This window comes from Dasypus novemcinctus, chromosome 20 (assembly GCF_030445035.2).
Source record: "Dasypus novemcinctus isolate mDasNov1 chromosome 20, mDasNov1.1.hap2, whole genome shotgun sequence".
Lineage (NCBI taxonomy): Eukaryota > Metazoa > Chordata > Mammalia > Cingulata > Dasypodidae > Dasypus > Dasypus novemcinctus.
Window position 1 is genome coordinate 51,978,974 of NC_080692.1, and position 14,007 is coordinate 51,992,980.

General features: G+C 46.8%; 1 pseudogene; it reads right to left on the bottom strand.

Moving 5' to 3' along the window:
* Positions 1-3,363: 3,363 nt before the first annotated feature.
* On the bottom strand, positions 3,364-8,109 carry LOC131274749 (RRP15-like protein pseudogene; annotated as a pseudogene).
* Positions 8,110-14,007: the final 5,898 nt, after the last annotated feature.

Here is a 14,007-nt window from a genome sequence, read left to right on the forward strand (position 1 = left end):
GACTAAATAACTGGGCACCACATACCCTAGCCAAGCTGACACAGGAGACCAGCTAAAACAGACGCATTCCCAGAAGTAGGGTACTTCAAGTTTAAGCAGAAGTGGGACTTCTATTTCCAGTCACAGTTCCATCATCAATGAAAAATACTGAAAAAGGCAAGAATACATGCTCTAGCATAAGCAGATATGTGGGAAAGTTTCACCTGTTCTATTGTAGATGTTACAGTTGTTCCCTATTATTGTAGATGATGTTGCAGTTCTAATAGCAAACAGCTGGTTGGTAGTTTTCAATAAATACAACGTGGAAACGGGTTGAGGCTCAGCTCCAGAAGCTGTGAGTCCCCTGGTCCCATTTTTTTTTTTTTTTTTTTTAGGAGATAAAGATGGGACCAGGGGACTCACAGCTTTTAGAACTGAGAGCCTCAACCCTAGTCTCCACCTCATATTTATAGGAAACTACCAAGCAGCTGTTGGCTATTAGAACTGCAACATCACTTACAATAATAGGGAACAACTGCAACATCTAACAACTGCAACATCTACAATAGAACAGGTGTAACATCTACAATAGAACAGGTGTAACATTTACAATAAGGAACAGGTAAGCCAGTTTTCCACACCATTCAGCATGGATTATAATTTATACTGCAGTTTCCATTCTCTCCCATACAGTTTTGTACATTATGGCAAGACATATAATGTCCTGTATCTGTCACTGCAATATCAAGCCACAAGTCCTGAAAATGCCCCCAGATTATACTTGTTTTTCCCCTCTCCCTTCTCTCAGAACCTCCGGTGGCCACTGCCTTCACATAAATGATATAAATCCTTCCATTGCTAGAATCGCAATAAGTCTATAGTAGAATACCAGTAAGTCTACTTTAGCCATATTTCATTCCCCAATTCCTGAGGAGTCTGGGATGGTGATACCTGGTCCCATCTTTATCTCCTCTCTCGGTTTCTCTCTCTGTCCTTTATTTTGTAAAGTTCTGCATTGCCTTCCCCTCGAGCCAACCTATTGTGAGCTGATTGCAGCAACTGGCGCCCAACGTGGGGCACGAAGGAAAAAGGCTCACAGCAACTAGTGCCCGAACAGGGACCTGAAGGGAAGAAGCATTGCCTTGAGCAAAACTAAAATTCGTGTAATGACGCAGAGCCCCAAGTGGTTTGGAAAGCATTCGAAGTCCTCAAGGGTTTGCTTGTATTTCCCCAGGAGATGGAGAGTGTCCTGTGTGGGTTCCAGCTCATCGGATAAAGCCGTACCATGAACGCCAAGAGACAAGGAGGGTTCCTGTGGAACCAGAACCTCCGGTCATGGAGAAAGTGACGCTGAAGTCTACATGGCTGGGTCTTATCCTGAAGACTAGAAGGGCTTTACATCAAAGTATCTAAACCACAGAACTTGTTCAAGCATGGCATCACAAAGCAAGTATGACTTGGGGACAGAAAGAGATTAAGAAGGAAATTGAGAGGAGGAAAACTGGAAAAGAAATGTTGGATTATAAAAGAAAGCAAGATGGAGAATTAACAAAAAGAATGTTAGAGGAAACAAGAAAAGGTAGAAGACAGGGCAATTTGAAAGCATAGAAAAAGTCAAATTAAAATCAATAAAGAAATTCTTAGATTTGTAACTACTTTTGTGGCTGTTCAATGTCAGTGTGTGTGTTATAATTGTTTCAGTGTATGTTGTAACTGTTTTTGTGATTGTTCATTGTCAGTATATATTCTGATAGCTCCGGATGGTGATATAATTTGATAAAAAGAAACAAAACTGAAAGAGCGCTATACAAATGGTCAAAAAATAAATGAGCTTATATTATTACCTAAGTTTAAAATGTTAATGAGATCTCTATAATAATAAAAAGTGTAAGTCTTGATTAATAGAATTACTGTCTCTTCATAAAAAATAGTTCTTAAACTGAAATGAATAAGTTATTTTTCTTCATAGGATAAAATGAAAGATGTAAAAGTTATGTGAATAGAAAAAAGTAATAAGTTTGTGGGAATGCTAACTGAAATGTTATAAGGTGTATTTTGTCCTAATATAAAATAGGATGTAAAAGTTAAGCGAATATTGAAAAAGGTAAAAGCTTTGTGGGAATGCTAACTGAAATTTAAGGTATATTTTGTCTTAAAATAAAATGGTTTTATAAAATCAGAAAATGGAGATATGAGGGACAGAACTAGTATGCATATAACAAATTGTAAAAGTATTGTGGTAGCACTCAGTGAGATAATGTGTTTTGTACAAGTAAAACGAACCTGAATAAATACAAAAAGTACAAAAACTGTGTGAAAAGGTCAACAACGGACTTCTGCAGTTCTTCAAGGCTTTCTGCCCTGGCCTGCTGGCAATGAATCTGGCTGCACAGAAGAAACCTGTGGCAGTGACCCTACTCAGAAACATCAGAGACAATGGTACTTTAAGGGCCTACAATAGACAAACAATTGGGACAAGTTGTAAGGTCCCTGCTACTCTATCAAATTCCTTTTTTTTTTTTTAAAGATCTATTTATTTATTTAATTTCCCCCCCTCCCCTGGTTGTCTGTTCTTGGTGTCTATTTGCTGCGTCTTGTTTCTTTGTCCGCTTCTGTTGTCGTCAGCGGCACGGGAAGTGTGGGCGGCGCCATTCCTGGGCAGGCTGCTCTCTCTTTTCACGCTGGGCGGCTTTCCTCACGGGCACATTCCTTGCGCGTGGGGCTCCCCCACGCGGGGGACACCCTTGCGTGGCACAGCACTCCTGTGTGCATCAGCACTGCGCATGGGCCAGCTCCACACGGGTCAAGGAGGCCCGGGGTTTGAACCGCGGACCTCCCACATGGTAGACGGACGCCCTAACCACTGGGCCAAAGTCTGTTTCCCTCTATCAAATTCTTAAATGTTGTTTGGTTGGGTAAGACAAAACTATACCATCTACTGTATTTGATAAAGTACAATGTTTTCTCATGTTAACAGAATTAGTACTATTGTTGGAATACTAAAAATCTTCTATCCCTCACGAAGATGTGTTAATTAGGAAAGGTCCTTCACGGGAGTAGGAGGACCTCCAGCAGGCTGCTTTAAAAAACATAAGAGGGAGAAGGTGGATACGACTCAGCCTGTGAACTGGAGGTGGCCCCAGGTCCAGTGAAACTGCTGAAAGCACTACACAAACTGGGGAAAATGAGATCATTTTTGATCAAGTCCTGGCCTATAGAGCCTTGTTGTTTGGGAATATTAAGTCCATGAGAAATGAAAGTCTATTTATTAAATGTCTGCTAGTTGGAAGTCTTATTGTTTATTGTGCAGTTAAAGAGTATGTATAAAACGCTTGAATACTAGTCAGAACTTTAATAATGAAACATTGTGTACTTAAGGATAAGATGAACTGTAGGTGATTTGTAAATGTACCTTGTTGAATGTATTGAGAAAAAATTTAATGAGTATTGTTCAAACCTGAAAGTGAAAATATCATGCAGGAAGCTTTGTTAATCACTGAAACATTATTTTGCGTAGACTTAGCAAATACAAAAAGAGGGAAATGTGGGGAAAAGTTTCACCTGTTCTAGTGTAGCTGTTGCTGTATGGTAGGTGTTGCAGTTGTTACCTATTATTGTAGATGATGTTGCAGTTCTGATAGCAAACAGCTGCTCGGTAGTTTCTAATAAATACAAGGTGGAAACTACGGTCGAGGCTCTCAGCTCCAGAAGCTCTGAGTCCCCTGGTCCCACCTTGATCTCCTCTCCTGTTTCTCTCTGTCCTTTATTTTGTAAAGTTCTGTGTTGCCTTCCCTTCCAGCCAACCTATTGTGACCTGATTGCAGCACAGATTATATCAGTTTTCTCTGTCAGCAAAGGACTAAAATCAGCATCTAGAAACGACTGGGTCACCGCCACCGCTCGTTGTCTCCCAGCCCTCCGCTCTGATGACCTTGGCTGCTTTTCAGAACCAGCACCGTCCAATCACACTGGCTAGCATCAGTCCCTCTCTGGAGACCCACCTGGGCTGCCGTCACGAGTGTGAGTGGGGACACACAGGAACCTGCAGAAACCATTTGTGGTTATCAGCTCTTTATTGATCAAGACATTTTCCTTTATTCTCTAATTTTCCAAACATAGATTTCCTCAATTTTCCCCAAACTTTCTTCTTTGGAGCTACAAAATAGAAACCAGTCTCCCCATCTCTTCTCCCTGCCAGTATTTCATCTGTGTGAATAAAGCTGTAGGGAAAAAGCCTTAAATTTTCTGCCACCCGCTGAGTCGGAAGGCTGCTTACATAGCAACGGAACAGAAGCCACTACCAGAAGACAAGACCAAAACTGAGCTCTAGCTGGAAGACGAGACTGAGGCTGCTGCGGGCTGGGGTGGAAAGATGCATATGCCAGGGACACTTTTTTTTTTGGTGTCCAAGAAGAAATATTTACTTTTACAAAATGGCTTGAGAAACAATGCTACAACTTTCACAAGCCTTGAAAATAGAGTTTCACAAGCTTTGATGTGGAAAGGGGAAAGAGCAAAGTCCGTAAACCAAGTAAAAAGTCTTATGGCTTTCTCACAAATGGTAGCCTTGGAATTCCCCATCATTCAGAGCATGAAGAATTTTCCAAGAAAACTAAAACGACTGGCGATTTTGCTTCCTATGGCACTTCACGCGTCGCAGTCCCTTCCAGACCTGGCCCGCTGTGCCCCGGCCGCCCCCCCTGCCCCGCTCTCCACAGCTGCCCCCGCCACGAAGCCTTCACAGAGGCCCCCTCCCCGGGCCACCCTCCGTCTCCATGCAGCCTGTTTGGCTTTTGGGTTCTTCCTGGGAGGACTTTTCTCATTTGTCCTTCCATCCATTCCTCTAAGAACACTGATGAAATCTTTCTTAGAAACTTTATCAACTTAGCACGCTTCCTCCTAGAGCCTCCCACTTCTTTAGCCTTTTCACCAACGTTCTTCTCATGCTTCTGCGCATCTTTAAGTAACGCGCCGCGCCCTTGCTGCCAGTCTCTGGAGGTCTCCATCTCATCTCCGACAGCCCCTGGCTTTATTCTGCACATCGCCTCCCTCCCCCACGTCTTACCAGGCTGTTTTCTTTTCTCTACTCTCTCTTGCTTTAACTTTCCTTTTTCCTTTTCCAGCTCTTTGTTTTGGCCAAGATGGTAGGTTTACTTTTAGGGTTTTTTCCGCTCAGGATCTTAGCCATGGCAGCCCAGCCCGTGCTAGTTTCAACAGCAGATTCTGCAGCACTCCCATTTTCTCTGTCACAGGGCGCGACCCCATCCTCGCTGTCAGCCTCTGGTGCTTCATCAGAAGAAAATGGATCCTTCTCTGAGCCACAGCTTCCTTCAGAACCGCGCTGCCCGCCGTCTTGGGTTCCTCTTCCATCTCCGCCGCTGCAGCCTGGCTGCCGTTCTCATCTTCCTCAGGAAATTTTTTAGCTTGTTCCCCCCACCCAAGGGATCTCTGTTATTGCTGAGAAAATGTATACACTGTGAATATATGCACAGACTGGATGAATTTTTAATTTGCTCCGTGGTAAAGATGATCATGAGTAACATGTAAGTGCTTTGCCCTCTCATTAGGTAAGGATACTCACGACCAAGGAAAAATTAACATACTCATAATACACACGCACAAGAAATTAACATAGACTTTGACACCTGCATCTAACTAAGTCACTGGTTTTCTCCTAAGGGGGAAAAGTACCTAAAACGAGGGCTTTACGCTCGGCTGGCGATGCGGGTCAGTAAACCCCGAGCGGCCTCCCTAAGCTGTTCCAGCGCAGCTGGTACGTGGACCACGACGAAGGGGAGCTGAGGGTATTTTCTGTGGATAGCAAACTTGAAAACAATTCAATAAAAAACAAGTCTTCAGCAGACATTTCACAAAACTATATACAAATGACCAATAAAAACATGAAAAGACACGGAGGATGCAGATTAACGCCACAGTGTGATCGAAACAGTAACCTGAAAAAGATGCAAAATGCCACGCATGGGCGAGGCTGCAGAGCACCTGGAATTGCTGGTAGAGTATAAATGGTACAAACACGCTGGAAACACGTTTAGCAATATCTCCTAAGATAGAAAATATATATACCCGATAATATAACAATTCCACTCCTAGCTATCCACCCAAGAGAAATACATCCATATGTTCACCAGAAGGCACGTTCTAGAATGTTCATTGAAGCCCCAAATAGAAACTACCCAAAGGCCTATCAACAAACTATGACACATATTATATATGCAGTAAGGAGGATGAATGACCTAAACTAGGTGCAGCAATCTGGATGAATCTCACAAACCTAAGTTCGAGCAGAAAAGCCAGACAGAAAAGAGTATGTGCTAAATCCCTTTAGATAAAGTTTAAAAACAGGCAGAACTCATCAGAACGGCAGTTCATCCCCGGGAAGGCAGTGACCTGGAAGGGGCTTGGGGCTTGGGGCGGGCAGACTCTGGGGTACTTATAACCTGGGTGCAAGCTACCTCGGCGAGCTCGGGTGTTAAAATTCGTGGAGCCATACACTTCTAACAGTGCCCTATTCTGCTGAAAAGTTTAGAAATAAGCATACCAGGAATAGCTTGAATTTTCAGTGGTTAAATTGTTCCTTTTATCGATAAATGTTTCTGATTATTTTTTAGTTTCTCAGATTTCTACCTAATTTACAGAATTTTTGGTATTGGTATCACATTTGTTTTCACTAATTAGTCTTCCAGAGCCTGTTTTCTCATCTCCTTTTACAGATGTCTGTAAAAGATGTCCTTTTACAGACAGTAGCTCTGTGGAGCCATCTTTAAAATGTACTAAAGTGCTTGTGCGGTGCCTGGCACAAAGTGCTCCATCAATGGCGGCCTGCTCCGCCCCGTGGGCCGGGGTGGCTGGGGCCCTGCCCCTGAGCTAACAGCACTCTGCCCGTAGCCTCGGTGGACTTCCACTGCTTTCATCCCAACAGCCCTAGGGCCCGATCAGCATCTGGTGTGGGACAGAAGCCCCCCATTCTAAAAACAGGATTGAATCCGTAAACAAACCGAGGCACTTCTGATGCTGTGGGCATCTAGTATTTTACTGCTGTGAAACGACATTCATTTTTACCACTAACAATTATTCTCCCAAAATGTTCTAGTTCTATTCCAACTGAACCTTCTCTTACTATTTCCTCAAGTTCTTCCTCTATTACCGTCATGTCAGGGCAGCTGAAGAACTTTTTCACAACTGCTGAATCTAAACTAATTTTCTAACCCCACTCTTAATTATAAGAGCCTTGCAAGCCACCCCTATCTGTCCCGGCCCACTTCAGCGCCCTCAGTACTTTAACCGGCACGTGTAGGCACTAATCCTTGATGAGAAAAACGGTTTGGTCAATCCCACTATTTTCTAAAGAGTTCCAACATGATTAAGGAAAAAATTGGGGGCCAAGAATTGTGGGTACCCGAAAGAATAGGAGGCAGAAGGCAGAAACTGGAATCTCCAGGCAGCCCCAGGTTTGTCTTGTTTTTTGGCACACTTAGCTCTGCTCCTGAGGGAGGATATCCCATTCTGAAGAGCACCCCACTGCGTGAGATGGAGGGGAAGGAAACCTCACACTGTGGGAGAGGAAACCACCACTTGATAAGCAGGTAATAGGATACGGTTCTGGCGCCGAGCCATTCCTCTCCCTCCAGGCTAAGACTGCTCGGGACACAACCCTCCCTAAGGGCGCAGCAAAACGATCCCGCATACTTGAAAACTGCAGCTCCCACTCCAACCCTCCATCACTCCTACAGTTCCCAGACCAGGGATCTCCAAATATTTTTAAACTTCTTACTGACATGTGTTGTATACACAGAAGGGCACAGCACTCTCCAGATCTTTCGACCTTTCTCCAATTAGTAAGAAAATTTGGACTGGCAGCCCTAGTATCTTTTTTGAGTGATGTACACGTAGCACTTACTAACTACATGTACATTATAAAAACATAAAAAATTTTTAAAAAGCTGAGGGAAAATACACAGAACTGGGAGTACGTGTTTTCACTCAGTGCGTGTTGGTGGCCGAGCCTCACTCCCGCCTGCCACGGGTAACGCTGCAGTCACGACCAGAGCCCGGCAGGGTCCAGCGAGGCCTTGGTAACTGCTGACCTTGGCTGGACATCAGCTTGTACATCCAGGCTGTTCTAAAGATTCAGGACTGTGGACACAGTATCTGTGATATCAAGAATTGCATCCCACAGCAGCGTTTCTTTATCTACAATGGCAATCTTTTGGGGTAAGGGCATTTAGAGGAGAACACAAGAAGTATGTTTTCCTTCTCCTTTGTGATAAATGGTGAGGGTTGGCTTTTGGATTTTATTATATTAAAGATTAAAATTATCTTCATCAGAAAGAAGGAGAAATTGTCTCCTAATATTAAAAATATTCTTTTTCCGAAGGCTTCCATTTGAGCTGGTAGAATTCTTTAGCTGCCCGGCCGCAGCAGGGCTCAGCTCTGCCGTTCCTCGGCCAGCTGGCTCTCCGCAGCTGTGAACCGAGGCACGGCCCTGGTCTGTGGGTAGCACAGCCCTGCGGACACGTATATAAAACTACAGGAGGGACGCGGCACGGCCGGCAGGGAAAAGCCGCTGGTTCAAACAGCAGCAGAGGGCTCCTGGCAGGGGTATGTGGCAGCCCCTATCAATGGCTCATTGTTTACTGGGTATATATGAAACGCTTCCAGCTCTCCAGAAGAAAACACAAATTATAATATTTTACTATGAGATTTCTTCATTTTGCTTAGACATTTCCTTCTTTCTAGTAATTGAGAGACTAGCATCTAGAAACAGCCATGAGGTTTTCCCAACTACATCCCCATCACTGGCTTCCCTAGAAGAGTTAGAGACCTGGCGTCTGCCGGGCAGCGAGCCGGAGCCGCTGGAGCGCGAAGCACCTGGGACCGGGCGCTGAGTGGCACTGGCACGAGCAGGATCGGGAGCGCACAGCACTGCTGCAGAATGCGACGGGACACGGCTCCGCTGGACCTGCTCGACAGGACAGGCTGGCTGGCCTGGGCGGCCACCGGCTTGTCAGCACCCAGGGCCGCTGGGACCCCTGCCTGGAGGCTAAGGGCGTGCTGTGCCCTCTCGGCGCGTCTTAGGGACCGGCCTCCCCAGACGGCTACGGTGTACCCAAGTTCACCCTGCTCCAGAACTCATGCCGAGACTGCAGCTTAATTAGAATGACCTGGCATCGCTTCACGCCCTCTAGACAATTTCCCAATCCTGGGATTCATGTGCTGCCAAAGCATAGTAACTCTGTGGTAAATACATTTTCTCCTTTAAGCATTGAAACCTAAGGACACTTTAGGGCTTTCTTTTTTTTTGTCTTGACGTGACCTGTTTAAGACCTCACCTGTGCCCACCGTAAACAAGGTAATAAGGTTTCCTTCCTGCTGTATCCACTAGACCTCAGTGCTGAAGATTCAAGAATAAAGGTGAACAAGACCACCCCTGCGTACCCGTTAGGGGCAGCCCCTTATCTAGCACCCTCTCATCTTACTCTTAGGACAGCTCTTGCTCAGCTCTTGCTCCGCGTTTCCTCCTGTGTACGGAAGAAACAAACGAGCTCAGGGAAGTTATCAGAGAGCACAAGGCCATTAAGGGCAAAACCAGAGCTGAGCGAGTCTTCTGACTCCACCCCATTGCTTACCCAGATAAGCCACGGCGACAGCACCCTTACTTAGATCCATCACAGCTGTATTTCTCAATGGGAACCACAGTGGAATCCAGAAAAGAAAATAAATCCATTAAATGGCAGATAAAGCACACCCTCTCAAGTGAGGTTCTCCAACAGGACCGCAAGGCTTCTAGCCACACGATTTCAAGTGCCAAAGGTCTGCTTGGAACGCACAGTAGGCCCCTACACATAGGTGCCCAATGAACACAGGTGAGAGCCTCAAATAGCACCCCAGAGTCATTCTTTACAAATGGAAAAAGGCGCCCTTTAAAACAGAGCCCTGCTAGTCACCATCTCGGCCAGCGCCCAATCTCAGCGTGGCCTCTCGCTGTGGAGCAGTAAGGGGGCACCGCACAGCCATGCGATGCTCTTGCTAAAGAGCATAACCCAAATCAACCAAAACCAGGCAAATTCAGGATATGGAACATTATCCAAGACCACTGGCCTGGACGCTTCAAGTTCACTGAACTTCTAACACAAACTAACCAAAAAAGTGAGGAGGGAGATGGGGGTACTAGAGCCCACAATAGAGAGGAGGGGAGATGGAGAACTAGAGTCCAGATGAAAGGAGACATAACCAGATGCATGAGTGAACCTTGGCTAGATCCTGGATAGAAAAAGCTCTAAGGGACACTTCGGGACAGCTGGAGTCCTGTGTTCTCTACAGATCTAGCGCATACTAGAATTGCCTCAAGTGTGGCAGTGGGATTGTGGTTGTGTAGCCTGTCCTTTTTCCCAGGAGACACGTGCTTTAGTATGCAGGGGTGAGGCGTCCCTGCGTCACCACTTAACTTCCCGGCCAGCACAAGCAGTAGCTGCCCTGAGGGCAGGAGACAAGGCAGGTGTAGCATGTTAACTCAGGATCCCCGTGAGGCACTCCTCTCAACTTCTAGTTTTCACAGTTAAAAACCGTTTTAAATTGTCGATTGCAGTTCAAGACCACTGGCACGAATTCCACCTCTTCTATGAACACTTCTGAAAACACAAAGTGGCAATTTATCAGTTAGTATTTATTCCACTCCCACCGAATGCCCCCGGGCACTGGGAGGTAGAGGTGGCCGAGCTCCCAGGAACCCACTCAGCATGGAACAGCGTGTTGGGGCAGGGGAAGGGCAGGCGCCTGGAAGGCCCCGAGGGCCTGAGAACAGGAGGCTGAGGACCGGCTGCCGAGGGAGAGGGCTGTAGAGACGGCACAGGATCTGCGATGCGTGGAAAGGCACCGGGACGGCTGGGTGGGGGTCGGATGACGTTTCAGCCCATGTTAAAGAACCGTGCGACACTGGAAGGTCGTTGAACAATTCAGAGGCTGAGCAAAGAGGGAGAATCTCCTTGACCTCGGGGAGCCGGCATTCTAGTGAAGCAGAGACAGGTGGGAGCCAACACGTTGGGCTTCACACACGTAAGTCGGCATATGACATTCCTATTGTTCTGTAAAGATCACTCTTGGACAGAATGTGGTGTTTCCATAGTGGAATATTATTTAACTGTGAACATGAACCAAGTCCTGATACAATCGACATGGATGAACCTGGAAGACATCATGTCGAGTGAAATGAGCCAGGCACGAAGGGGCAGATATTCACAGCATGTCATTCATTGATATGAAGTAAGACCCAGCAAACTCAGGGTCAAAAGCTAGAAACAGGTTACCAAGGGCTGGGTGGGTAGGGAAGGGGGAGTTAGTGCTCAAGTTGTACAGCGCTTCTAATGGAATTGATGGCGAGCAGCGGTGGCGGACGTGGTGAAGGCAGCACATTGTGAACATATTTGTTCACGATGCATTATATATTTGAATGTGGTCAAAAGGAGAAATTTTAGGTTGTATGTTACTAGATAAAAATGCATCAATGCCAGCCAGGACTGAACACCCACGGTGAACCGCGGCGTTCCACAGACCCGGCCATAGCTAACGGTACAGGCGCTGCGCTGCTCAAGTCCAGGGGAAACTTGGGGGTGGTTTTGACCACTGGGTGACCGGAGATGGGGAGAAGTGGGTAGATTTAAGACCTATTTTAGGGGTAGAATGGACATGTTTCTTTTGACACCCATAAGGAAATTCACAACTTGTGACACAAGTTGATTGACTGGGTAAGAAATGAGGTGGTGGTGACCTCTTAGATTTGGCTTGAGCTCTTTCAAAGAAGCCAGGTGTTGGGGAAGGGAGTCGAGTGCGAGGGGAACCGAGGGGCAGCTTGTTTCAGCTGCGATGCCTAAACGAAGGGGACACAACGTGCACTGGACCGCAGGTCTGAGGTCGTGCTGAGCCGCCCCCTGCCCACCCCCTCCTCTGTGGTGTGGAGGCTGATGGATGGACTGGCCCAAGGCCCCCCGCGATCTGATCTGAATGGGGGGGGCTAAACTGGAGCGCGGGGTAGGGCTGCTCATTTCTCCCGCTGTCTCCAGCCCCTCACCCCTTCCAGCAGCCCCTCAGGCTCCCCTGAGGAGCAGCACCCTAACATTAACAGCTCCTCACCAGCACTGGGAGAGGCACCCGGGCTTTCCTACTCCCTGCGCGCTTTGGTAAAAGCCACTTTATTAAACTTTCCTCAGATTACCCAATTTGTGTATGCCTTCTACTTCCTGCCAGCTCCCAGCCTGCTGGAAAGTTCCAGGGGTGGCCGCTCGAGACAGCCTCGGGCCCGTGGGAGTGGACATGGTCTGGAAGAGGCTGGAATGAAGCCTGGGTGAAGAGGATTCAGTGAGGTAAAAAACCTAGGACTAGGAAGTTACCAGTCAGCCTGAGAAAGGAACTAGCACTGCCTAACACTGCTGAGGGGCACACGGGGAAGACGGTGCCTTGGAATTACCCATGGGAAGACTGGTTGGGACCACGGAGCACTGGGGCAGAATGAGCACTGAACAGGACAGTAAAGGGAGCTGGAGGGGAAGACTACATTGTAACCTAAAAAAAAAAACCCATAATGACCAACACTGTTCAGCCCCTACGTTAACTCTACCAGTTGACTTGCTGAAGAATCTTTGAGTTTTTATTACCTAATTTTTGAGATCTACATATAAATGTAAATATAAAACAAACACTCTCCGTTATAGTTGCAAAAAACTAACACCTGGACAGGGCTACACTAATGTAAGCTATCAAAATATGAAGAAAAGAACTTCTACAAGAATAAATTACCTTTCCCCAGCTTCAGGCACTGGGACAAAGGGCGGGCTTTGACAGAACCTTCTCCGTCTCTGAACTGAATGATCAAGCTCCTTTACGCTGAACCCAGCAAACGTGCCCAAGCCCCCTCCTCACCACAGGCAGTTTCTAACCAGGTGTGAGGTACGCGATACCTGTTCTCTTGATGACAATCAGTAACCAGACTCCACGGCTAAGAAGCTGTTAGACAGAACCTCTGCTCCCTTCCTTTGAGAACACGAGCCTGCGAAATTATCTTTGAGCCTATTTGGCTTTCTCCTCCCTTCCCAGTTCACTGACCATCACACAAAAACGACTGCCAGGGCACTATAAGGCTGATATGTAGAGTTCAGGAAACTGTTACAGGATGCTGAACCAAGAGGCTCTCTGGATCTTCCACTCTTCACTGCAGAGAAGGCAGTTCTGGAGCCCTTAGTTTCCACAATACCCAGCTGTGTTCAACTAAACCTCCAGGGAACCATTTTCTCCACTAAGGGATAGTATGTAACATCACCAAAATTTGACTGACTCAGAGTAAAGGTCAACCTCACTGCACAAGAGTAAAATTTGCCCCTCATTTTCAGCCGTGAGAAGGAAGGGAACCAAGAGGCCCAAACGTCACCATTACTGGAGCAGGAGGGCCCAACTGGAGAGCAAAGGCTCTGGGATCGGTCACCCGACCTTCTTGCACCTGCCTCCACTTACCTTCATTTTCACTTTGCAGCTAACTGTTTAGTGTTCAAAAGCAACTGGCAAATAGTAGGTGCTTCGTAAGGGGAGGCTATTTTCACATTTTCTTTGTGGTTGCTAAGAAAGCACTTGCCTTGGAGGGCTCAAGGGATTTAGGTAACACCTAGCACCACGGCAGACAGCCCCCTCCTCACCTGGTGGTCCTGCCTTGTGAAATGCCCTCCCAGAGGGGGTATGACCTAAGGAGGCACCATCCTGCCAGAGCCTTGCTCTGCACACCTCTGGCTGGGGCCCAGAGACCCCATGTGGCAAGGCCTGAGGGTGCCCCCAGGGGCCAGCAGATAAAAGTCCTAAACCCACAAGGAAACCACTCTGCTCAGTCTCCCCAGGGGCACAGAGCCAGGCAAGGCTGCCAGCAGGCTCCAGACCCCAGGAACTCAGGAAACGCGTGCTAATTATCACACAGCAAGAGCCAGGTGCTATCACCTTTTTCCTATCCTAGGTTACCTTGACATCCTAACA